This window comes from Mustela nigripes, chromosome 8 (assembly GCF_022355385.1).
Source record: "Mustela nigripes isolate SB6536 chromosome 8, MUSNIG.SB6536, whole genome shotgun sequence".
In the NCBI taxonomy this organism is placed as follows: Eukaryota; Metazoa; Chordata; class Mammalia; order Carnivora; family Mustelidae; genus Mustela; species Mustela nigripes.
Genome location: NC_081564.1, coordinates 66,064,012 through 66,087,975, shown reverse-complemented (window position 1 = coordinate 66,087,975; position 23,964 = coordinate 66,064,012). Strand labels below are relative to the sequence as shown.

The window sequence follows — 23,964 nt, the reverse complement described above, 5'->3', positions numbered from 1 at the left end:
CCACTGTACCCAAGATTATCACCATACCCAAGATCATCTAGGTTTTCTCCTTTGTTTTCTTCTAGGCATTTTATAGTCATTCATTTTACATTTAGGTCAATGATCCATTTTGAGTTAATTTTTGTGAAGAGTATAAGGTCTGTATCTAGATTCTTTTTTTCATTTTTTTTTTTTTTGCATGTAGATGTACATCTGTTCCAGCACCATTTGTGGAAGAGACTATTTTTTCCTTGTATTACCTTTTCTTCTTTGTCAAAGATCAGTTGACTCTATTTATGTGGGTCCATTTATGAGCTCTCCATTGTCTTCTATTGATCTATTTCTCTATTCTTTTCGCCACTACCACACTGTCTTGATTACATAGCTTTATAGTAAGTCTTGAAAGTCAGGAGGTGCAAGTCCTCCAACTTTGTTCTCCTTTGATATTGAGTTGGCTATTCTGGGTCTTTTTCTTCTCTAAATAAACTTTATGGATTTTGAAAAAAAACAGCTTAACTGAGACATAATTCATATATCATGCAGTTCACCCATTTAAAACACAATTCAGTGTTTTTTTTAGTATATTTACAAAGTTTGTAATCATCACCACTATTAATTCCAAAACATTTCATCACTCCCAAAAAATACCCTGCCCCCACAAGTAATCACTTCCCTCCTCCAGCCCCTGGCAACCATTTAATTTTACCTTCTGTCTCTATCTGGACATTTCCTGTAAATGGAATTATGGACTAGGTGATCTCTTGTGAGTGACTCCTTTTAGTTTGCATAAGGTTTTCAAGGTCCATTCATGTTGTAGCATGTGTTAAAATGTCATTCCGTTCTATGGTTGGATAATATTCTACTGCGTAGATATGTGACCTCTTTCTATTCATCAGTTGATGGACATCTGTTTCTACTTTTGACTATTTTGAATAATGCTGCTATAAATATTCATGTGCAAGCTTCTGTGTGAACATATATTTTAATTTCTTTGGGGTATATGCATAGGCGTAGAGTTGCTGGATCATAGGGTAAATTTGTATGTGACCTTTTGAGAAACTGCCAGACTGTTCCCTGAAGTGGCTGCACCATTTTCCATTCTCTCCAGCAGCGCACGAGGGCTCCAATTTCTCCACATCCTCACCAACACTTGTAATTAATTGACTTCTTGATTCTAGGCATCTTAAGAGGTGTGAAGTGGTGTTTCATTGTGATTTTGATTGGCATTTCTCGTATGGATAATGATAGTGAGTATCTTTTCATGTTTCCTGTGTTTGTTGGCCATTTGTGTCTCTCCTTTGAATCGCCTACTCAGATATTTTGACCACGTTTTAAAAGTTGTGTTCTTTTTTATTTTTGAGGCATAAGATGTCTATATCTATTAGTCATAAGTTTCTCAGTAGGTATACGAGTTGTGAATGTCTTCTCCCATTCTGTGGTTTGTCTTTTCACTCTCTTGATGATGTCTATTGAAACCCAAAACTTTAAACTTGGAAGAGGTTTTTTGTTTTGTTTTGTTTTTTGTTTTTCTTGTGGTCACTTGGGCTTTTGGTGTCCCGTGATTGGATTTTTAAATGAAACTCTTGGGTAAGTCTGTGTCATGCTAACTCAGCCAACTGTTGACATTTGTCAAGGACAAAATGCATATGAAATTCTTTGTGGTATCTGTTCCAGCGTCTGGACTTGTTGATTAGATTGGGATCTGACTTGTACCTGGTGTGGGAACGCAAAGGCTCATCTCACGGGGGTTCCCAGTTACCAGCTGCCTCCGCAGAGTCCCTACACTCCATGCATTCACACTGTGAGCCCAAGAATGGGGTAACAGACACCCCTGAGAGACAGCCAGCGCCCCCTCGGCATCAGAGAGGGTTTAACAACATTACATCCGATGAGACCTCTTTCTTCTCTCTCTTCTTCTGTAATATCCATCTCGATAGAAATATATCCAGGGGAATATTTTCTATTTTGCCTTATGGGCAACAGCTGCTGTTTTTGCCCGGCTGTCATCTATTTAGTTGTTACTTTTTCGACTTTATTTTTAAACAGTTTAACATGGAGAACAGCAACACTGCAGGCAGGACAGATGGAGAGTAAATCCAACTAACAGACTTCCAGAGCCGCCCTGATGGAAGCGACCGGGCTAGGGTGGGGGATCAGACCAGATTGCCGGATGGATGAGAGCAAACAAATATCAATAAATCACAAACTATTGGGGGGGTGGGTAAGGAGCCGCAAAGTAGGAAGAGGCACACCTAAGCCATCCTTCTGCCACCAAGGGTCTGACAGGGACAGTGGGGGAGGGTGGGGGAGCCCAAGTTGCCAGGGGCTTCCAGATCAGGCCAAGATGAAAAGGAAGTGCTGACAAGGCCTCCTGGGGCAGGGGACAAATTCCACCCGAAGTGGGTGGAGACGTTAAGGAGTCTGCAGGAGTCACACAGAACTGGGAGGCGACATCTCCTTATCTGGGTAAGGCTCCAGGCTCGGCGCCAACTAAGACATTTTCTCCTCTTTCTCTCTTGGGGAATGAGAAGAGGTTAGAGGAGTGAGTTTGCAGATTGGGGTTTTTTAAAAGGAAGAAGAGAAAACTCATCTTATGAATTCCCTCTAGAGCCACACTTGACGCCAACCAGAGCCAGTGCCACAGACCTGTGCCGTCCCCAGTGGCATGTGTGTGTACCGAAGGGCGGCAGCTGCACCTCATGACCCCCTCCCTTTCAAAAGCCACCCTTGTTCACTCCCCTTATAAAGTGGATGAAGTGCTGGTGGAAGGTGCCTTATTATCCTTGTGACTGACCCTTGAGGAATTCATCTTTTTACTGCAATGGTGCTCTGTCCGGCAAGGCTCCTGGGCCTTGACCAGGAAAGTTGCCCAAGGCCAGCTTTTGCTGCCCTCCATCTCCCAACCCTGTAATACCTGGACTGGTACCGCCCTATTCTTCTGCCTTCCCATTGTTGTCCTACTCTCCTGCACCTGCTCCCTCTCCAGGCCCCCATCCAGACCTTCTTGGTCAAGGGCCCAGATCTAAAATGTACAGCTTGAGGAATCTCTCCATAGGCAAACACCATGTTATAGAACGTCCCAGCCTTCCAGATGGTTTCCTCTGCTTTCCTTCCGGTGTGTGCCCTCTCTGAAGCCTGACTAAGACCCTAATTCCTATTATCTGACAATGATTTTATGGTTTGAACTCAGATAAATGGAATCATGCCCCAGTCACTCCTTTTGTATTTCACTTGGCATGATATCCTTGAGAGCCCCATTTTGTAGACTCTGCCAGAAGTCCATTCCTTCTTGTTGCTGTGGACTATTCATGGTGTGACGAGACCATAATTTATTTACCCCCTCTGTTGTTGATGCACATTTGGGTCATTTCGAAATTTGAGAACATTTTGAAAAAAGAAAAAAACCTATGAACATTCTTTTTTTTTTTTTTTTTTTTTTAAAGATTTTTATTTATTTATTTGACAGAGAGAGATCACAAGTAGACAGAGAGGCAGGCAGAGAGAGAGAGAGGAGGAAGCAGGCTCCCTGCTGAGCAGAGAGCCCGATGCGGGACTCGATCCCAGGACCCTGAGATCATGACCTGAGCCGAAGGCAGCGGCTTAACCCACTGAGCCACCCAGGCGCCCAAACCTATGAACATTCTTACTGATGTTTTTCGGTCTATATAAGTATCACTTCTGTTGGGGGAATGCCTACAAGTAGAATTTTGGGTCCTAGGATACATATACGTTTATTTTTCATAGGTATCGCCAACCACTTTTGTGAAGGACTTAGTTGTGTACATGTACATTCCTGCCAGTCATGTAAGAGTCCATGTTTTGTTTTAGCCATTCTGGTTGTTGTAGTGATATGTCACTATGGTCTTACTTTTGCATTTGTGTGATTCTATGTGTCTATTGGCCATTTTGATAGCCTCTTTTGTAAAGTGTCTCTTCAAATATTTTCCCACTTTTTAATTGGCATGTCTGTCTTTTTCTGACTTGAAGGCTTTCTTGTTGTATTCTGGGTGTCAGTTCTCACTCATATAACTTCTGTCTAGGGGTTGCCTTTTTATCCCCTAGTGGTTTTTTTTTTTTCTTTTGATTAGCAGATGTTCTTCATTTTAATCATGTCTAATTTGTTGGTTTCTTTAGTTTTGAATAGTCCTTTCCTTGCCTTGTCTGAGGAAGCTCTCTGCCTACCCAGGGTCATGAAGATATAGTTTTCTATGCTTCCTTTTAGCAGCTCTACTGTTTGGCCTTTCATGTTTAGGTCTATGATCCATTTCAAATTAATTTTTGTTCAATGTGAAGAGTAGATAAAAGTTCATATCTTTGATTCGGGCATCTAGTTGACTCAGTGGCATGTATTGTAAACACCATTCTTGCTTCACTGAATTGCAGTGGAGCCTTTGTCTTGACTACATATGAATATATCTGCCTCTGGAATCTGTTCATTGATCTGTTCATACAAATCTCTCCTTGTACCCATAACAATCTGTCTTATTATTGAAACTTCATGGTAGTGGTCCCAACATGCGGTAGTGAAACTTTTCCAGCTTTGTTCTTCATTATTTTCTCAGATATTCTAGGTCCTTTGAATTTCCATGTAATTCTTATGTCACAGTTTCGCATATACACACATAAGCACATGGTTGTACCTGCACTTGCATTGACTCTGAAATCACATTGGAGAAAACAACTTAACACTGTTGGTTCTTTGGTTCTTTCAATCCATGAACATGGTACCTCCATTTACTTAAGTCTTTGATTTCTCTCAGCATTGTTTTATGTTTCTTAGTGTAGAGGTTGTGCCATATTTTATTGGATTTTTTCCTTATTTATTTATTTATTATTGCTGTTTAAGTACTATTTAAAAATTCTTTGTCTTCCATTTGTTTGTTACTAATTACAATTGATTTTTTGTTGTTGACGGTGTATACAGCAACCTTGCTGACTTCATTTACTGTTTCGTGTCTTACCAAATGGTAAACTCACTGGAGGAGGACTCCCCCAGCTCCTTTGGCAGAATGCTATGCCTCTATAAATACTCACTGGCTGTCCTGAGAACCTTCTCATCAGAGGAGGAGGGGAAAGAGGTATGTCCTGGAGACCTTGGATACCCTGATCCCTGGTCCCTATGTAGACATGAATCTTCTAACCTTGGTTCCTACCTCACTCTCAAGCTGGTTTGCTGTTTTATTGTTTAAAGTACCTTGCCAGCATTAAAATGAGTATTCACCTCTTTGCTTAATGGCTGAGAGAATTCAGACAACAGAGTAAATGAAATTCACCAGTGGGCCTGGAGGAGAGGAAATTTACATCACCCTTCTCCCCCCTCTGAGGGATCTCAGCTGGGTTTCTGTGGGAGGCTCTGGCTTGGACTGGGCTATGTTGGCAGAAAGAGTGGCAATGACACTGAGGAGTGGGTGTGTGGAGGTTATTTTAGGCCTTGGAATACATAACACAACCAATCACCAAATATTCAAGGTCCTAATCTGGGCAACCCTTTGCTTAGTCCTCAATTGGGGATAATACAAGGCATACAGCACAGTCTTTATCTTCCAGGATCTTGCTATAGATAAGAAGTCAAGGCCCAAGCCACCCAGAGAGGAGGGGTCCCTAAACTGAAGCTGGGGGACCTGCGTTCAAGTTCTGACTCTGTCACCAATGAGCTTGAAGCCTTCCAATGTGTGCCTTCCCACTCTACATGGGTGTTGCTCCCAGTGAAATTATAAGGGAGACTTAATTGTTCTCTACAGTGCCATCCAGCTCTGAGGGTCTCCCTTGGACACTGTCTAGAAGGGACCATTCATGACCGGTGTCCAAGCAAGCAATAGGAGCAGTAAAAACAGTGTATATTTAAGCTAAAAAGATCAGTATGAGTTGAGTTTTGGGAAGTCTCATGGGGGTGATGGTCTTGAGCAAGAGCTTGGGCGGGGGATGAGTAGTGTGGGTGGTGAGGATGGGGCCAGCTTCCCAGTGTGTCTGCTGTTTTTGGCAGGGGATCCTTGTCAGGGCACCCTCTCCCCAGAGGATCATCAGTGCTAGGCACCATGGGAGACTCCTGGCTATGTGGGTGCCCCTGTCTCCTGGGGCGGGCTCTGGGTGAGAGGGTGTCCAGCAAGTCACCTTCCACCTCTGCCCAGGCCATGCCAATATCAACAGAATGGTCAATGGTTGGCACTGCCCTCTGCATCCTCCCATGGGGCTGTGTGTGGCGGGTGGGGCAGGGCTGGGAAGCAGGGACAAAGGGCTCTCAAACACACATACGCTCCTCTAACCCGGAGTTGAGAACAAAGGCAGGCCTGGCAGAGGTAGGGTGCCCAACATCCACCCCCCCAGCCCACTGCCTTGTAAGGGTCTGACCAGCGGCTTCACCTTGCTAAGATTTCCGGCCTGACTGGGCCCCCTTTCTCTGCAATCTCGCCCCCACTCTCAGCTGTCTCTGCTAATTCTCTCTCCCTCACCTGGAAGGATCCACTTGTCCCTCTGTCTCTCTCAATCCCCCCACCCTATCCCACCCTGTTTGGGCTCCAATCTTCGCCTCCCCAAGCCTCAGCAGCCGCCATTCTCACTACACAGGAGGGAGCACCCCCCTCACCGCCCCCAGATTCCAGCCTGCTCCCCCCCCTGGCTTGGGCTGCCTCTGTGCACTGTCCCCAGGAGAAGGCGAGACCATGAAGGCAGAGTGTCCCCCTGTGCCACCTTGTCCCCAGCTCCTGCACCCCGTCCCTGATGCATGAAGGGGTGTGGGAAGGAAGCATGTGGTCCCGCGCTGGGGTATCATCCGGGTGAAAGTCCTTGATGCAACTCACAGCTCTCCGTGGACCTGCTCATGGCCTCTAACTAGGCGGGGACCTGGGCAAGCCCTCCCTTCGGGACAGGGAAGTGGTCAAATCACAAAAGAAGAGGGCAGGCTGGGGAATGGGGGAGCTTCACCCATGAAGGTAGAGAAAGAATTAATACAGAGAGTCTAGGTGGCAGCTGGGGATGCCTTGGATTTCAGCAGCAGCCTGGGCTTCTTCCAAGGAAAAATGGAACAAAGGCTGCTAGGAGCTGCGATGTCAGTGAGAGCCGTGGGCCTGGGATGAGGAAGAGCTGCCTTTAATCCATGCAGCTGGGTGGCGGGTACACAGGTGTTTGGTGCGTTATTTTTATGTCTTTTTGTATGTCTAGAATATTTCATAATGAATTTTTAAAAGAAAGAGATACCTGGGGGCCAAGACAAAGGAAGTAGCTCTGGAAGAAATGGAAGGAAGGTTTCACGAGGAAAAGCAGAGCACCTGGAGGGTAGGTGGAAAGAGGGGCAAGGTTCCAGAAAGGGGAAGGAAGAAGATGCACCAAAATCCCAAAGTCGTGATGGGGGCTCTGTCAAGAACTTGCTAGAGCATGGACCGGGGTGGAGTCAGGGATGATATCATCATGGGAATGGGCAACAGAGGAGATCTGATCAAGTTTATTAGGATACAAAATGATCCCCTCTGTGGCCTGCCAGTCCCCTGGATTTTTATTTTGTGAATGTGCTTCCAGGCGCTTAGACAGGGCTGTCGGGATATGATGGGGATTTCCTTTACTGTTGTTGTTTTAAAAAAATAATTTAAAAAAAAGATGAATGTCCTTTTGAGCATGCCTGGTGTTCAGAATCTGAATCTCTAAGGAACAGATACATCGGTATCCTGGGGAGGAGGGGGCACGTTGGAGGAAGAATGATTTGCTTCACGAAAATGGCGTTCTTAGTAACAAACCCTTGGGTGGGCCGAATGGGATTTGAGGTGTTAGGCTGTTGCGATCCCATGCTGTAGGGAAAGGGGCGTTCACCTGCCCAGGTGCAGGAGCCCGTCCTGCTTTGGGCATGTTCACATCTGCACTGGGCCCCCAGAGGCGGGAGCCTCACCCCAGCCTCTCCCGCAGGGGAGGAGAGTGTGTTGCTTTTCGAGAGGAAAGCGGGGCATCTGTGCTGGATGACGACTGCCCTACAGGGAACCCACTCACTTTCTGCCTGCCTCCAAGGCTACCTGGACCACTGGGCTATGACCTAGATTGCTATGGGATGGAGGCTGGGAGGGCAAGAGAGCAAGGCTGGTGGCTGCTCCACAAGCTTCTGTGGAGAGTTTCTGATAACAAGATCTACTTCCTGCTAAGGGGTCTTTTTCTGCTGGAAGACGCTATCCTCATGACTCAGGGGTTTGAATGTTATTTATGAGAGGACTACAGTAGGAGGCCAGCAGCCGTCCCCTGGGTCTGGATTTCACATCTAGTGTCTGTGGCATCAGCTGTGTTGCCGCCCCCTGCTTGTAGTGGGTACGGATGAGGCCGGTGTCGAGGAAGAGTCTGTCCATCAGGCAGAGTTTGATCCGCCCTTTTCATTATGCCCAGTACAGTCTGCACTACTAACACTGGCCACACTGGGCTATCCCCCAGTTCCCCAGCACTGCCTATGTAATGGGGTCACAAGCTGTGTCTGACATGTGAACCTGGAAGGGAGATGGAGATGATTCTGTGTCACCTGTGTCTGTGAAAGGGTTCTTTAGTGGCTCTTCTAACGGATCTGATGGGTCCCCTCAGCAGAGAGTCTTGGAAAATCCCTGTGCCTTCAAGGTGACAGCACGGCTGGCTATGGACAGGGGCTTCCAGTTACTGTATGTGGCCTGAGCGGGAGTGGGAGCTGAGAGCTGTTAACAAGAGCAAATAGAACTTACTAGAAGCTCCTGGTGCTGCCGTCTGGGATAGTGTGAGCATTGGAGAGGAGCCTCTGAACTTCAAGGTGAGCAGTGTTAGGAATTGACTGCCCAGGCTGGGTTGGGAAGTGTGGCCACATGTACCCTGAGCTGTGGCAGGGAGCCCACGATGCAGTGGTGAGAGATGTGGGATGCGGTCTGGTTCACGTACCAGAAACCCCACCTCAAGTGCCCCAAAGATCAAGGGGGAGACTGCCAGATACATGTGGTGACTTGGCCACAGACATTTACCTCTGCCCCCTTTGTAATCATCCCCCCTACCCATGACCTTAGGGACAATGACAACGCCCAATTCCATAAGGACAGGGAAGCAGGTGAGATGTTAGAAAGACCATGGAATCCGGGAAGTCAATAGATGGATGTTTATTCATAGCGTAGTAGTGGGAAGAAGGCTCTAGAAACATTCACTCTTGGTCCCTCCCCAAACTTTCCAACAGATCAGAAGTGGGAATTTTAAATACTTCTGAAGTTGAGGGGAGGTGAGGTGAGGAATGGGTTTGAAAATGGAGGAACTGGTGGAAAATTTGCATGAAGGATGATCAGACCCCATATCCCCTCCCACAACTCTCCTTTCTTCCTTGATTAAAGACTAGAGGTTGCTTTCCCAAAGGATAGGATCCAGAGAAGTTCTGGCCTCGGAGACAACTGAGAGCAAGTCTGAGTGCTTTATTCAAAATGAGAATTTATTTCAAGGCTACATCCTGAGTGGTGGGACTTCCATCTCCTTTGCTACTGGCACACTGACAACCCCATGTTTGTCCCCCAGGCAGGGTGATTTCAGGGTTTCTTTGCCAATAAACTGATGGGCCCCAGAGAAGAAAACCCTATACACTGGATGAATGTGTGTTTGTATATGTGCAAATGTACGTGTGAATGAATGTGTGTGTGCAAATGTGCATGTGAATAGGTGTGTATAGACATATAAGGTGTATGTATGTGTGTGTTTACGCTTGTATGTGTGAATATGAACATACGTTTGTGTGTACATGCTTGCCTGTGTATGATCCCCCAAAAGCATGACCGGAACTTTATCCAGTCCACCATAGAGAAATCACCAACTTATTCGGGTCTCACTCTTAAATATTAACATGGTCAAGGATCACCTGGCATTTGTTAAAAGAAAACTTGTAACATAGGAGAAGAGCAAAAAAGGGGAAAAAAAAAATTAACAGAAAAAAAAAAAAAGAGCTGGAGTTAGTAGAGTAGTAGAGTCAAATCCAGGAGCAGAAGGAAACTTCAATAAAAGTATAATTAAGGTCCTCAGAGAAGTAAGAAGAGATAATGAATCCATAAAGTAAGAACAGGGAGTCGTAATAAAGGACTAGTAAAAGAATAAGGAACAGCTCTGAGAAATTAAATATATAATAGCAGAAATTAAAAGTTCAGTAGAAGATCTGAAAGGTAGGGGTGAGGGACTTCCTCAGACAATAGGAAATGAGGACAAGACTGTAGAAACTAGGAGAGGAAAAGATATTAGAAGCTCAATCTAATGTCAGGAAGACATTACAAGCTCAATCCAAGAGGGCTACCTGGAGGGGGTTTCAGAAACATCAATTCGTGGACATTCCCTGGCCTGCCAGACTGCATGGGAGAGCACAGTGACTGCAGCCGACTCCCTTCAGGGCCCATGACTGTGGAGTTTCAGAATACTAGGGAAAAACACCACACAACTTTCAGAGAGGAGAAAAGTGGGTCGTATAGAAAAGGGGGAGGGGCACAGAACAGAACTGGGTTTTCCAGCAACATCCCTGGAAACTAGAAGACACTGGGACAACGCCTTCAGCCTTCTGAGGAAAAGTGGTTTCAACTTAGCTTTCTGTTCACAGCCAAACAGACTCAGGAGGGAGTGGATAGAAAGTTGATTCAGATAGGTCCCTCCTACGTATTCTTTCTCAGAAAAGTACTTGAGGAAGATTTGCGCCAATGATACAAGAGCATTAGCCGCAAACAAGAATAGTATATGCGGGAGACAAAAGAATAGACCCCCAGAAATGTCCACATCTGAATCCCCAGGACCTGTGAAAACGTGAAGTTATAGGCAAGATGGTATTTCAGGGTACAGAGGAATGGCTGTTGCTCATTGACTGACCTTGACATGGGAGGAGATCCTGGATTTTCCTGGGGAGACCGGCATAATCTCCAGGAGACCCAGGAAGGGAAAGGAGGCAGGTGAGCAGGTCAGAGTTAGGCAGTAGGGGAAGGGCTCTCCCAAGGTTGCTGGCTTTGAAGGTAGAGGCAAGGAGCCATAAGCCAAGGAATGTGGGCGTCCTCTGGAAGTTAGAAAAGGCAAGGAAACAGACCGACTTTTTCCTACAGTCGTCAGAAGGAATGCAGCCCTGCCAAACACCTTGATTTCACCCAGGGAGACCTATTTCAGACTTCTAAACTCCAGAACTGTAAGATAATAGATCATGTTGTTTTAGGATCACTTAGTTGATGGTTATCTCTTATAGTAGTGATAGAAATTAATGCACAATGAGATCCAGGAAACAAGGGATTTAATTAAGAATTCCCAGGTGACAGCTGTGCTGTGTGCTGTGCTCAGCTCAACTGGAGGGTGGGGAACTCTGGATGGGATGACTCTCCCCACCCAAAACAAAACAAAGAGGAACTAACAGATTCCTCATGTGCTGAGCCATTGGAGGAGGGATTTGAAGAGCTCAGGCTCAGTCATTTTGTGTGTTAGTAAGTGTTAGGCGCATAGAAAGCCATTTTTAATACGAAGGAAAATTAGTTCTGCAAGAAAAGGAAGATTATCAGGTGGCTCATCTGTGACCAGTATCTGCCCAGCCAAAAACACTGGAAACACTGACAACTGATTTAACCAGAAGTAGCAGTGTCACTCTGGTGAGAAGATGCAGAGAACAGAAATGTGTGTTAGCGGAGGCGTCACAAAAGGGATCACACCTCAGCTTCCATGATGGGGCATTAACAGGCAACAGCCCAAAGTGTGAAATTCAGAAATAGTGGCATATAACATGAGCCATGAAATAAACTGTGCCCCTGTCTCAATTCATAAGTTGAAGTCCTAACCCCCCAGTGTGGCTGTATTTGGAGAAAGGAAGTAGTTAAGGCTCAATGAGGTCATTAGGATGGAGCCCTGATCCAATAGGATTAGTGTCCTTATAAGAAGAGACACCAGAGAGCTCACTTCCTCTTTACTGAGCAAGGATACAGCGAGAAGGTGGTTAGGTGGTTGATTGCCTCTAAGCTAGGAAGCAGGGATCTCTCACCAGAAACCAAATTAGCTGGCACCTTGATCTTGGACTTCCCAGCCTCCAGGACTGTGAGAAAGAACTCTGTGCTATTTAAGTCCAATCTGTGGCAGTTTAGTATGACAACCCCAGCTGATGAACAGAGCATGTTATTTAGAAATACGGCAGTAGAGAATGGTCGAGAGCTAAAGCAGTGAAGAGTGGTATCTCTGCGAACTGGGACTCAGTATGGGGAGGGCTGGAGCTGGAACTGCTATTTTTCATGGTGGGGCTTTGATTACTTCTGAATTTCCAAGCCATGCATATGTATTAGTTTGATCTTTTAAACTTAACCAATTACAAAACACTAAAAGGGAATGTATTGGCTTAGGTAAATGAAAAGTGCAGAAGCAGAGTGATCTTCGGAAGTCATTTCTTCAAGTTTCCAGTTCTGTTTTTCTGTAACTCAACCCTGCCCTCTGAACTCTTGGTAACGAAATGGCTGCAGCAGCATCAGACCTTGCATGCACCCTCCACATCTCTAAAAATGGAGCTTTCTCCTCAAGAGGAGAACAAATATCTCCTTGCATAATAGAATTTGTCCAGTCACTGTGACCAAGTTGCTGAGGTAAACGAGTTGCCTTAAGCCAACCATGATCACTCTTGAAGCATGCTTTCTATGGGGAAAGCAGGGGGTAATCTGGGGAGGAATTGGGAGGTGTTCTCTTACCAAGAGGAAGGGACAAAGAATTGCGAATGGCTCAAAATAGATGTGTTCCTCTGGAGAGCGCTCCTTCTCCTATGAGTTGTAGGTGTCTGCTAATACTTGGGATTGATTGATTGGTTGGTTGGTTTTCTCTTTGTGATCCATGAAATAGGGAAGCCTGGACACAGAAAATGACTTTGTTAAAGAAGGTGAAGAGGGGGATGGCATCCCATGCCAAGTAAGGGATCTGGGAACATGAAGAATAAAAGGGTAAATGCACAGCCCTATCTTCTTAGAGGAAGATAAGTTGTGACTTAGTTGTGAGGTGTGAGTTGTGACTCAGTTGGACATGGTCTAAAATCTCAGCCTCAGGAAGACTGTGTGATTGAGGGATGACTCCTAGACATTCCCCTGACTCCAAACCTCTCTCCCCAGCCAACCTGCCACAGATATCTAAGATGATGTCATTAGAAACTCATCTCAGTGCAAGAAAGTCCCATGACCTCTGGGAGGGTGGTGTTGTCTATTACCTATCACAAAAGCCATAGGGTTAGTTTGCCAAATTTTTCTCAGGCAACTGCCATGAGAGGAAGGCTCGGCTCTCTCTCCATCATCTCTGACAGATGCCCACAACTGGAGGGTACTTGGGAGGGGCAGGAGGACAGCTGGTCCAAATGTCCACCATGGCTGTACCCACAGCTGAGCTGAATGCTTTCCTAGAGGCAGCTGGCTTAGTTCCCAAACCTGTTTATGCCAGTGGAACTTGCTGTTGTAATTATGCAATTTAATTAAGGATTATACAAACCAAGGAAATAGCATAGTAAAAAAAAAAAAAGAAGAAGAAGAAGAAGAAGAAGAAGAAGGAGAAGAAGAAAAGTTGTTTTCAATGAACAGAAAGTTAAAGCTTTGGAAAGACTTAACAAGACTTGCCATTTGTCCAAAATGTGGTTGGGTTAGGTGTGGATGAAACAACCCTGAAAGGTTGGGGAGATGCCCATTAAATCGAGGGAGACCTTGGCATTTAGAATATTTTGTAAGTATATTTAATTTCTCATTCCACTTTAGAAAAACTGTGATTGGAAATTGTAGGCAAGGCTGTAGGAGTGTGACCTAAGCAAGAAAGACAATAGGGACAATTTTATCCAGGAGATGAAAGGTTAAAGAAAAGGCTTTGGCTTTCCACCCACTGTTTGGTGAATGGATGTCCAAGCATACGCGTGAAAATGTTCCAATTAGCTGAGCGGTCGGCTCAGCTCAGGGCTGCTACCAGGGGCATGCTTGCCATGGGCTTCAGCTCCTGGAAACTCGCTCCCACCCCTCTGAATCAGAGGCATGCAGGGCGAGATTACATTTGGGGCCACAGATGCTGAGTTGGCTGGCTTTCTCAGAGCTGGCAGAGTTGGGAGTAGCCAGGGAAGAAGTTGGAGATGGCTTCAGCCCAGGCCAGTCCCTCTGCTCCCTCCCAGATGTTTCTCTGGGGGCCTGAGCCAGAAGCTTCCATCCAGCTTCTCCTCTCTGGGTTCTGCCCCTCTCCCCCACAACTGTCAGAGTGGGACATGGTGATTCCAGAGCTGCCAGGGACTCAAGCCTGGAGGTGGCTGGCATTTGGGGTTTCTGTCCTCATGGCTGTGTCTGCTACTCCTCTTTGAACACACCATCTGTTCCAGCCAGACCTGGTAACTCACTGCCCTGATTATGCGGCACCCATTTCTGTCTCTGCATCTTTGCTCAGACTCTCCCCTTTTGAGACTGCCCTTTGCCCCTACTGTTGATGCCCTCCCCATCCTTCAAGCCTCTGCTTACTGTCTGTTGCCTCCAGGAAGCCTTCCCAGTTACCTCCTGAACTTACTAGTGCACCATTCTCCTGCCCTAAGTTTTTAGTTTTTTAGTTTTTTTTTTGTTTTAAGGATTCTTTCCTTTATTTGAGATAAAGAATGCGCAGTGGGGAGGGGCACAGGGAGAGGGAGAGAGAGAATCCGAAGCAGGCTCCCTGCTGAGCATGGAGCCCATCAAGGGGCTTGATCTCACCACCCTGAGATCAAGACCTGAGCCAAAGGAACGCCTGGGTGGCTCAGTTGGTTAAGCTGCTGCCTTCAGCTTGGGTCATGATCCCAGGATCCTGGGATCGAGTCCCATGTGCGGTTCCTTGCTCAACAGGGAGCCTGCTTCTCTCTCTGCCTCTGCCTGCTTGTGCTTTCTCTCTCTCTGACAAATAAATAAATACATAAAATCTTTAAAAAAAAAAAAAAAAAAAAAAGACCTGAGCCAAAACCAAGAGTCGGACTCTCAACCAACTGAGCTGCCCAGGGACCCCCTACACTTAGTCTTGATTGCCTTATTCTCTTTCTAAGACATGGGGGGAATTTTAGGTGGTAAGTGGAGGTTCTCACCCAAGTTCATTGGCCAAACCACACCTCCCCCCAGGTATGAAAATAGAGTTCTTCCTGAGTCCCTTTCCGGGTTTATTTCAGACCCTCTTACTCAACGATCAGCATCCTGCTGGGTTTGCAAAAATGGCACCAGTGACAGTCTTGTAGTGGTCAGGAGCTGCAGGTGTATTTGCCTTGCAGATAACTTATAAGCTGATGTGAGAGAATCAGTGAGCTCCTGAAGGGCCGCAGGGCCCCTCCTAGAGCCCTGGATCTCCAGTGCGAGAAGGGGAAATTGCAGGCATTTAGTCCAACTCACTTCTTCCCAGCAACTTTAAATCAGAGACTCTCTGCAATCAAGGTACTGGGTAGAGGGGAGAGGGGAGGGACAGGAGTTTCCAGAGACAAAGGATTCACAGTGGTACCTGCACTCCAGAGCCAATGAGCTGGTGGGGAGATGGTCACCTGCCTGAGGAACTCAGATACCCTTATATCCTGGACTCACCTGTTGTTAAAACTGTAGCCCTTTTCCCTTGTCATTACAAACACACACACACACACACACACACACACACACACACACAGAGTGCTGGGAGAAATGGAGCAATCCTGGCAGACTTCCTGCAGGAAGTGGGATCTGCAAGGATCTGACTGGGGAGCTTTGAGGGTTGGCAGGGCCAGACAGAGGACTGCTTACATTTCACACGGGTACCTGTCATGCTTCCTCTGGGTCTGATGTGCTTGGTGACCTCTCTCAAGATCATTTCTGATACCTCCTCCCAAGAGGGGAAGCTGGGCGGGGAGTGAGTAGAGGCAGACCTGTCTTCCCTAAGTGATGCCATGGAAGTTCCAGAGAAGAGCTCTGACTAGGTTTTCCCAAACCCCAAATGTTGAGTGACACCCCGGTTGATTAGGGACAGCCCCTTGATGCCTGCTGTCCCCAGATCATGAATAGTATCCCCTTTCACTCTCAGAAGTATCCTTGTTGGGACAATAAAACATACGTCTTCCCTACCCATGTTCCATGCTGGGTGGGAGTACCCAGGGAAGATGAGGACAGGAACTGGAGGGGATGATTTCGGAGGCAGGCTTCTCCCCGTGGTGTCCCTTCTGTTGTAAGAGTCCCTGGTCCTCTTTCCAAACACCCCCTACACCATCCACATCGCATCAGGGTTATTGCCTAGTGTAGGTCATTTACGTATTTGTCGTCAGTGTGAGACAGAGTAGACAGTGGAGTTCAAAAATAAAAAGTGAAATAAATCCCTTTCCAGGGGATACCATTTTCCCACCTAAGGGGGGGAGGGCTTGGAAATGTCTTTTCTCTGAGAGAAAGGAATGCTGACATTAAGTATGCCGTTATAAGGGACACCAGGCGGAGATAGAACTTTCTGGAAAACAGGTTTAGCTAGAGGAAGAAGGAGTAAAAGGACTTGGGGCACCAGGTCAGGGCCAGGGGCAAGACCCAAGAGCCAGGAGATGCTGTCAGGGGAAGCGTGTGGTCATGAAGACAGAACAGGCCCGCTTCCCCGTTTTGCTATCTGGAGCTCTGAACGCTGACGTCACCTGTCTGACATCACCCCTGCTCAGCCCGACCAGGCCTTGCTCCCTCCGCCCTCTGACTCCCCCTCCCAACGTTTGCCCAATGCCAACCTTAAAATCCCAGCCACACTTGGCAGCAGAACCAGGCAGGCCCGGCTGAGAGCTGCACCCACCAGCCGGGCAAATTCCGCAGCACGTGTGTCCCCCTGAATACCATCAGCCAGTGAGATCAGGCCCAGAGAACCACGTTGTTAAACCAGTGAGGCGCCCCCACCTCACCTCGCCCCTGCAGGGGAGGAGCTCTGCTGTCCTGCAGACAGGAAGACTGAACATGCTTACTTTCTTTCCCTTGTGGGGGAGAAACCTTTTCCTTTTTCCAAACATGAACTGTTGTTTGCTCTTATAAAACTGAATATTCTTGGCCTGCCCATGTTGTGACCGAGAATCTCTTCTGCTCCACCAGCCAGAGAGCGCTGGGAAGGACGCCCCCACCCTCACCCTAGCGGGCACCCTCCCCCTTCCTACCCTGACAGTCAGGCAAGGGGACTGCTGGGAGCCAGGGGGTGCTTGTGGACAGCCGCTGCCCTCTCTCTCCACTGCTCCAGGCCGTTCCCTGCTGGCAGACCTTGCTCAGATTTGCCCAACCCCAAGAACACTTCCCCGAGGCCAGAAAAAATAAAATGTGCCTGACTGCACAGCCAGGCCTGGGCTGGGCAATGGGACCAGGGAGATTGGGCCTTTGATCCTTGGACAGGCTCTTCTCCCCTCCCCCGCTTCCCCATGCGAGGCCCCACTGTTGGCTTTGGCTCTGGGCTCAGCCCTCCCTCCTTCTCAGGGTTATTTTAAGACTTGAGGCTCAGGTCACAGAAATTCGGACTTCTCAGGGGCCATCACCCCTAAAACAATGACTGAAAGGAGGATTTAGTTGCCTTCGAGGATGCTGTTCCCAGCAACACACAGACTCCACTCCTTTCTGGGGATCAGACTGGACCCAACTGTTTGCTGCCTGCCTGTGCGAAGTGGGACGGGCTGGGCCTCGGTTCCTGCTCTAAAAACCTTTCCTGAGACACCCCCACATTGTGCCCCAGGCTGAGGGCCTTCATTCTGCCTTGACCTCTCTGTTGTCCACCCAGGCTGCTTGGAGGTGACCCTACAGATTTGCCACCCTATTTCAGGACACACTGGCCTCTTAGTCCTTCCAGGGTGAGCAGGGGCTCGTGCATCCTGCTAACTGGAGGCTCAGGGCTAAGCAGGCCAGTGTGTGCCAGGTGCGCTGGGGTAGTGCCCTCGGAGATAGGCCGTCAGGACTGTAGGCAGGGGCCCTATGACCAAATACGACATCCCCCGCCCATGATGTGTTACATCTGTCTGAATTCTGTTGTTCGCTCTGGTCAGCTAATACTTTGCTGGAAGGTTAGGGAGGCTTACAGTCAGATTCTTTCCTTCCATGGGGAGAGCAAGAGGCACACAGATAATCACTATTTAATTCGGTAAATGTTTATCGAGCACCTACTATACTGGTGTTGGAGGTGGAGAACGTAGGAAAAGGCTAGGAGGAGTCTGGCTTGTGGGCAAGGGGCTGAGTCTCTTTTCGATCCCTATCTGGAGGGCAGGGAGGGGTGAGGCAGGTATAGAGTGTGCTCAAGAAGGGTAAGTGAGGGCTGAGTCACCCCCCGGTGACCAGAGGTATCCTGGTTGCTGGGGTGCTTGGTCCTGCTGGCCCTCCCATTCTGTCTCCCCACTCGGCCTCCCGCCCTGGCCTCCCTACACTGCCTCTGACGTTTATGTTTTGTTTGTTTTGTTTTTGTTTTTTAAAGAATTTATTTATTTGACAGAGAGATCACAAGTAGGCAGAGAGGCAGGCAGAGAGAGAGGCAAGCAGGCTCCCTGCTGAGCAGAGAGCCTGATGCGGGGCTCGATCCCAGGACCCTGAGATCATGACCTGAGCCGAAGGCAGAGGTCACCCTGGCGCCCCTGAACCACCCTGGCGCCCCTGCCTCTGACGTTTTGATTGGACACAAGACACAGGTGCAGTTCACATTGGGAGGACCACACTAGTCTCTTGGTCCAACTGTAGGTCTCCCTTGGGGTGCCCGGATACCCACGGGGGCTTGGTGATGGCCCGTGTACAGATGGGCCCTGTGTATCCTGCTTTGGAGTGGTTGATCTTGCTTTAAAAAAATTAATAGACTTGTTTTTGTTTTGGTTTTTTTGAGCATCTTCAGGTGTCTAGAAAAATTGAGCAGAAAACAGAGAGTTTGCATCTACCCCAGCCTCCCCCTCCTTCCCAGGTTCCCCTGTTACTAACGTTTTCCATTAGGGTAGACATTTGTTGCAATTGGTGAGCTGACATCGATTCGTCGTTATTAGCTAAAGTCCAGAGTCTACATTCGAGTTTACTCTGTTTACGGATTTTGAAAATATATAATGATGTGTGTGCACCATTGTATCATAGACTAGTTTTACTATTCTAATCCTCTGGGATTAGAGAATTCCCAAGTTCGTCCATCTTCTCTTCCCCTAGTGACCAGTGATCTTTTACTATCTCTGAGTTTTGCCTTTTCCAGAATATCCTATAGCTGGCATCATCTGACGTGTAGCCTTTCCAGATGGTTTCCCTCTTCATGGAGCTGACCCGAGAGGGGAAGTCTGATCTCACTCTCTACACCTGAGAACCTATAGATGCCAGGCCCTGGGCCAAGGGTTCCCTCCATGTTCTCATTTAATTCTCACTTCAACCTTGTGAGGTAGGAAATGGGCGCCATTATTTTGCCCGGGCCGAGGGAAATCTGAGGCAGAGAGAGGTTAAGTCACTTGCTCAGGGTGGCACAGCGGGGTCAGCCTAGCTCCAAACCACAATGCGTGATGGCCTCCTTAGAGCCACAGGTCCCTGCAACAGAGATGGTGACCTTGCTGTCCCTAAGGGCACCCCTCGTTGCCTCTGCCCCTCGCTGTGAGGCTCACAACACCAGGCTAGGAGGCAGAGCAGATCACTGAGTGCCACTGAAGGGGCGGAGGTGGCAATCCGCCTGTGCTAGCTGCCATCCGGCATCAGAGAGCCCCCATCCCAGCCTCGCAGGCTTGCTGCGGAGCTGCTGTGGGGGCTCACAGCCAGCGGGACTCCGCCTGAGCCTGTAGGCCGGAGCCTGGGAGTCTGGGGACCTGGGTTCTGGCTCTGGTCTGTGCTTATCCTTGGCATGACTTGGGGTGACTTATCTACCATCTCTGGGCTGGGGCGCCCTGGCTGTACTCCCCCAACCATGGACATTATAGTTTCTGAAAAGCCAGTAAAAACCCTCAAAAGAACAATATCAGTTTGTGTCACATGCTGATTGTAAGCGCTGTGGCAACTTCTAGAAAACAAAGATGACTGCAGACTAAAAAAACCTCAAAAACCAAAAAAAGTCATTAATTTGCTTCAGCTCTCCAGACAGTGTCTCTCTGCAGCCCTTCTGATGAGAGGAAGGGTGTTTATCAATGAGCAGAAAGGCCATGAGAGGTCAAGGCCATGTCTGCAGTAGGCTCTGACCTGTGCCCAGTCCAGGGTTTACCCCTCTGCAGTGTTCAGGGCCACTGGGCCTGACAACCCCAGGCATTGGTTCATTTTGGGCATCAACACTCCCTGTCCCCAAGGCATGCGGTCCTCTGGCTGGGCCCTTCTGGGTGACGTTGTGGAGGCTCAATTTCATGCTAAACTCACAGGCCGTACAGGGACAATGGCGAAAGCCCTCCGCATCTGAGGTTTCGGTTTGAACACTTCTGAGAAAGTTCCTCAGCTTCCCTGGACCTCTGTGTTCCCGACTTTCAACGTCCTGGAGGGAGTTGGCATGCAGGAGACACACTTTTCGTGTCTGTATCCCTAGGAGGTAGCAAAGACCCTGAGATACAGCAGGTGCTCAATAAATGAATCGAAGCTCTCCTACCTGCCTGATAAACAAGTGGGGAAATACTCTTGTAATCAGAAAATGTCACACAAATATTCATTAATATTAACTCATACTAACGCTAATGTTAATATTAGTATTAGGTTGTGAGTCACACAATTCTGATTCATACGTGGTCGTCTTCTTGCTTCTAGAAGCCACGAGGGATCTGGAGGTGGGAGCCGGGGCCGCTGTGGGGCTCTGTCAGCACTTGGGGCAGTGGGAAGAGGGGGCGGGGAGGTAGTGGGGGAGGTGGGACTGCAGAATCTGGTCGAGGGCCAGCCGCTTCCCCCCATGACAGCAGGCTGGAGCCAGACCCCACGTCTTCTTGAATGCTCCTTCCTTCTCGCCTCCGGGAGAACCAGCGGCATCTGCCCGCCGAGACCTGGCTCTTGACAGACCTTGCCAGTCAGTCACGGAGCCAAGGGCTGGGGAGACGGAGCCTGGATGCCACCCTTTGGCCCATTTCCAGCCATTCCTGGAGATTCGATCAAACCAGTCATTAGTCCAGAGTGTTCCTTAATGATCTAATGAGGGAGAGTGAGGCAGTCGGGTTTGAGAGCCTCCAGGTCAGGCTCTGTGAGGGCCCCTAGAATCATTAAGGCCCTTCTCCTGGCTTCTGGGGTCCGAACCCCCATCTTTGCTACCCAGAGCTGCAGGGGTGTCCACCACCTGGGAGGATGGGTAGAGTTGGCGGGGGGGGGGGGCGGTAATTGTTCCTTCAGAAAGTTACTAACTTCGCGTGATTATCTCCTATCATAATTTTAGTTTAAGTTGGAGGGAGCTTAGCAATCATGCCCTCCTTTTACAGACTGGGGGAGACAGGCTTAGAGAAAGGCAGAGGTTTCTGCAGAGCTCTTGTGGGTCTCCTCTTGCCTCCAGAGCCTGGGTTTTTTCCCTCCCATCTTTTTATTTATTTCACTTGTAACACTGTTCTCTAAGGTTTTAAAGCACATCCCAAGAAGCAGCTCAGGACACTGAAGAAAAAAACCAATCCACGCTATTTATTCACTTTCACCTGGAGACGCTGTTAGCTCTAATGACCTTTCCGAATTAATAAAATCCGTAAATGCTCCATTGTTTATTGCACACATTGAGTTGCAACGCTAGATGGCTGGAGGCACCTGCCTGTCCACACAGAGCTTCCGGCCTTGGTGACACACAGACGTGCTTTCCACCCCAGGCAGCGGGGCTGTGGGCAGATTCCCTAGGAAGGGAAGCAGGGGGCTCTCCCTCCGAGAGCCTTGGGGTGATGGGCTATGGTATGCTCAGCCCCGAGCCAGGGCCGGTGGCAGACAGAAAAGGTTAACGACCATCCTTATCCAGGGTCCTGCCAGGGATGTATCGGGAGAGGCAAGCCTTCCAGATACAAATGTGAGTACGAAGCCAGGACTGATGGCAGCCTGCAGCATTCGGACACGGGGGGATGGGAGCATCTGGAGGGCATCATGGAGGAGGCAGTCCTTGATGTGAGCCCCCTAGAAAGAGGAGGAGCAGGTCAGGGTGACAGCACAGGAAGGGTTTTCTAGGCAGGGGGTGTGGGGACATAGAGGCAGCAGAGGGCAAAAGTCAGAGTGGGTCCTCAGAGCCTTCGTGCCCGGATAGGGAAGCAGGCGGTGGTGGATGGGACTCCTGGGGTACAAGGAGGCCACATTCCGGAGGGTGATGGTGCTTGGACTTATTTTTCAACGCTCCCCGCCTCCATCTGACACTCTGCTGCGCCAACCCCATGCGGACAAGCTATGGGGTTCCCTGTCCCCTTCGTCCCTGCGGGGAGGCATGAGCAGCCTCTGTGGCCAAGCTCATGAATGACACAGGCCCCTTTGACATCCAAGGTGAAGATAGACCAAGTCTCATCGACTGTGTATGTTGTACTCCTAGTGGTAAAATACGTGTCACAAACTTTACCCTGTGAACCATTTTGAAGTGTGTCGTTTAGGGGTGTGACGTATATCCACGTTGCTGTGTAGCCGTCCTCGTCATCTGTCTCCCGGACTTTGTCACCTTTGCACACTGAGACTCTGTCTCCACCGAACACTAACTCCCTGGTGCCCCTCCCTGCCGCCTTTGGCCATCGCTGTCCTACTCTCCGTCTCTGTGATCTAAGTGGAGTCACACAGTATTTGTCTTTTTGTGGCTGGCTGATTTCACTCAGCATAAGGCCCTCAAGCTTCATCCCCACGGTGGAACCTGCCAGAATTTCTTCCTTTGTACAGCCGAGTAATACTCCGTTGTACGGCCAAGTAATACTCCATTGTGCAGCCAAGTAATACTCCGGTGTATGGCCAAGTAATACTCTGTTGTGTGCGCCGAGCACCTTTCCTTTCTCCATTCATCTGTCGACTGACCCCTGGGTTGCCTCCGTCTCTTGCCTCGTGTGACTCATGTTTCTGAGACGTGGCTATGCCAGTATCTGGTTAAGTCCCTTGCAGGAAGAATTTGAGCTTTGTAAAAAAAAAAAACCAACAAAACAAAACAAAAAAATATGCTTTAGGCTTTTGAAGGAGCAGGGCTGACCTGGGGGTGTCACTGCTGTCGCTCTGCAGAGAGCGGCTCACCAGCCTTCCATCGGCCCTGGGCTGAGACTCTGGTGCCTGGAGCAGAGCTCGGGGTTACCCTGTGCCAGGGACCCAAACTGAAGGCTGGAGTGAGCTGTGCACGGCCAATCCCGCACCCCACTGAGGGCTTTGGTCCACGTGTTTGCCAGCTTCCAGCCTCTTTGCCTTCACTTCTTATCCCGAAACACATTAGTCGTGTCGAATTTGTCCCTTGCCGAGGCAGCAAGTGCTTTGTGCTCTCGCTTGGTAAGTTCTTTCTCCCACCTTCTAAAATGTACTTAGCCACTACTGTAAAAGCCAAGGGACATCACTCACGCCCAGTTCTCCCTTCTTGTCCTCTCTCCCTCCCCGGCTCCCTCCAAAAACCCGCTAAAGGGCAGCCTGTCTCAAAGCATCACTACCTCTGGGCATTAATTGCCTCTGCAGATCCCAAACTCACTTAAAGCGCATTAAAGTGGTGACACACTCAGGCAGAAAGGCAGGGGATTTACAGTTCAGGTTGGCATTGTCATTAACACGAGTCTTTGGTGTCATCTCCCTCCCGCACCCAACGTCCCGCCTGGCCTTACAGTCAACCTCCGCAATGCATTTTCTGGCCTTTGTTGGTGTGTGTCAGCTCTTGAACATTATTTAAATGTAGTTTGGGGCCCATGCATGCAATTACCATTGTGTTATTATTCAGAGCCAGATTGTTAAGATTCCGGCAGCTGTACAAGGAGATGCCCTGTGCTGTGAGGTCCAATTTAGGAGGGCCTTCTGAGCCGGTGTGCGGGGTTGCTAGGCAACCCCATGCTACTGAAGAGGAGGCCTCACTCCAGAGTGGGAAGAAGCCCAGCGCCTTCAGGGAATTGGAGGCAGTGGTCAATCTGAGACTGGCATGGCTCCACAGAGGGGGAGGGAGGCGTGCGGGGAGGCAGGGGCGCCCACCCAGCTAGCACACGGTGTTCCTGGGAGGGGAGAGTGCCGTGGGGAGTAA

The 23,964-nt window shown here is 48.6% G+C and overlaps 1 protein-coding gene across 3 annotated transcripts in view; it reads left to right on the top strand.

Annotated features, from left to right (window-relative positions):
• Positions 1-23,964, top strand: part of ZBTB7C (zinc finger and BTB domain containing 7C) — a 337,583-nt gene that overhangs the window by 163,521 nt on the left and 150,098 nt on the right. The gene's annotated exons all lie outside the window — the stretch shown is intronic.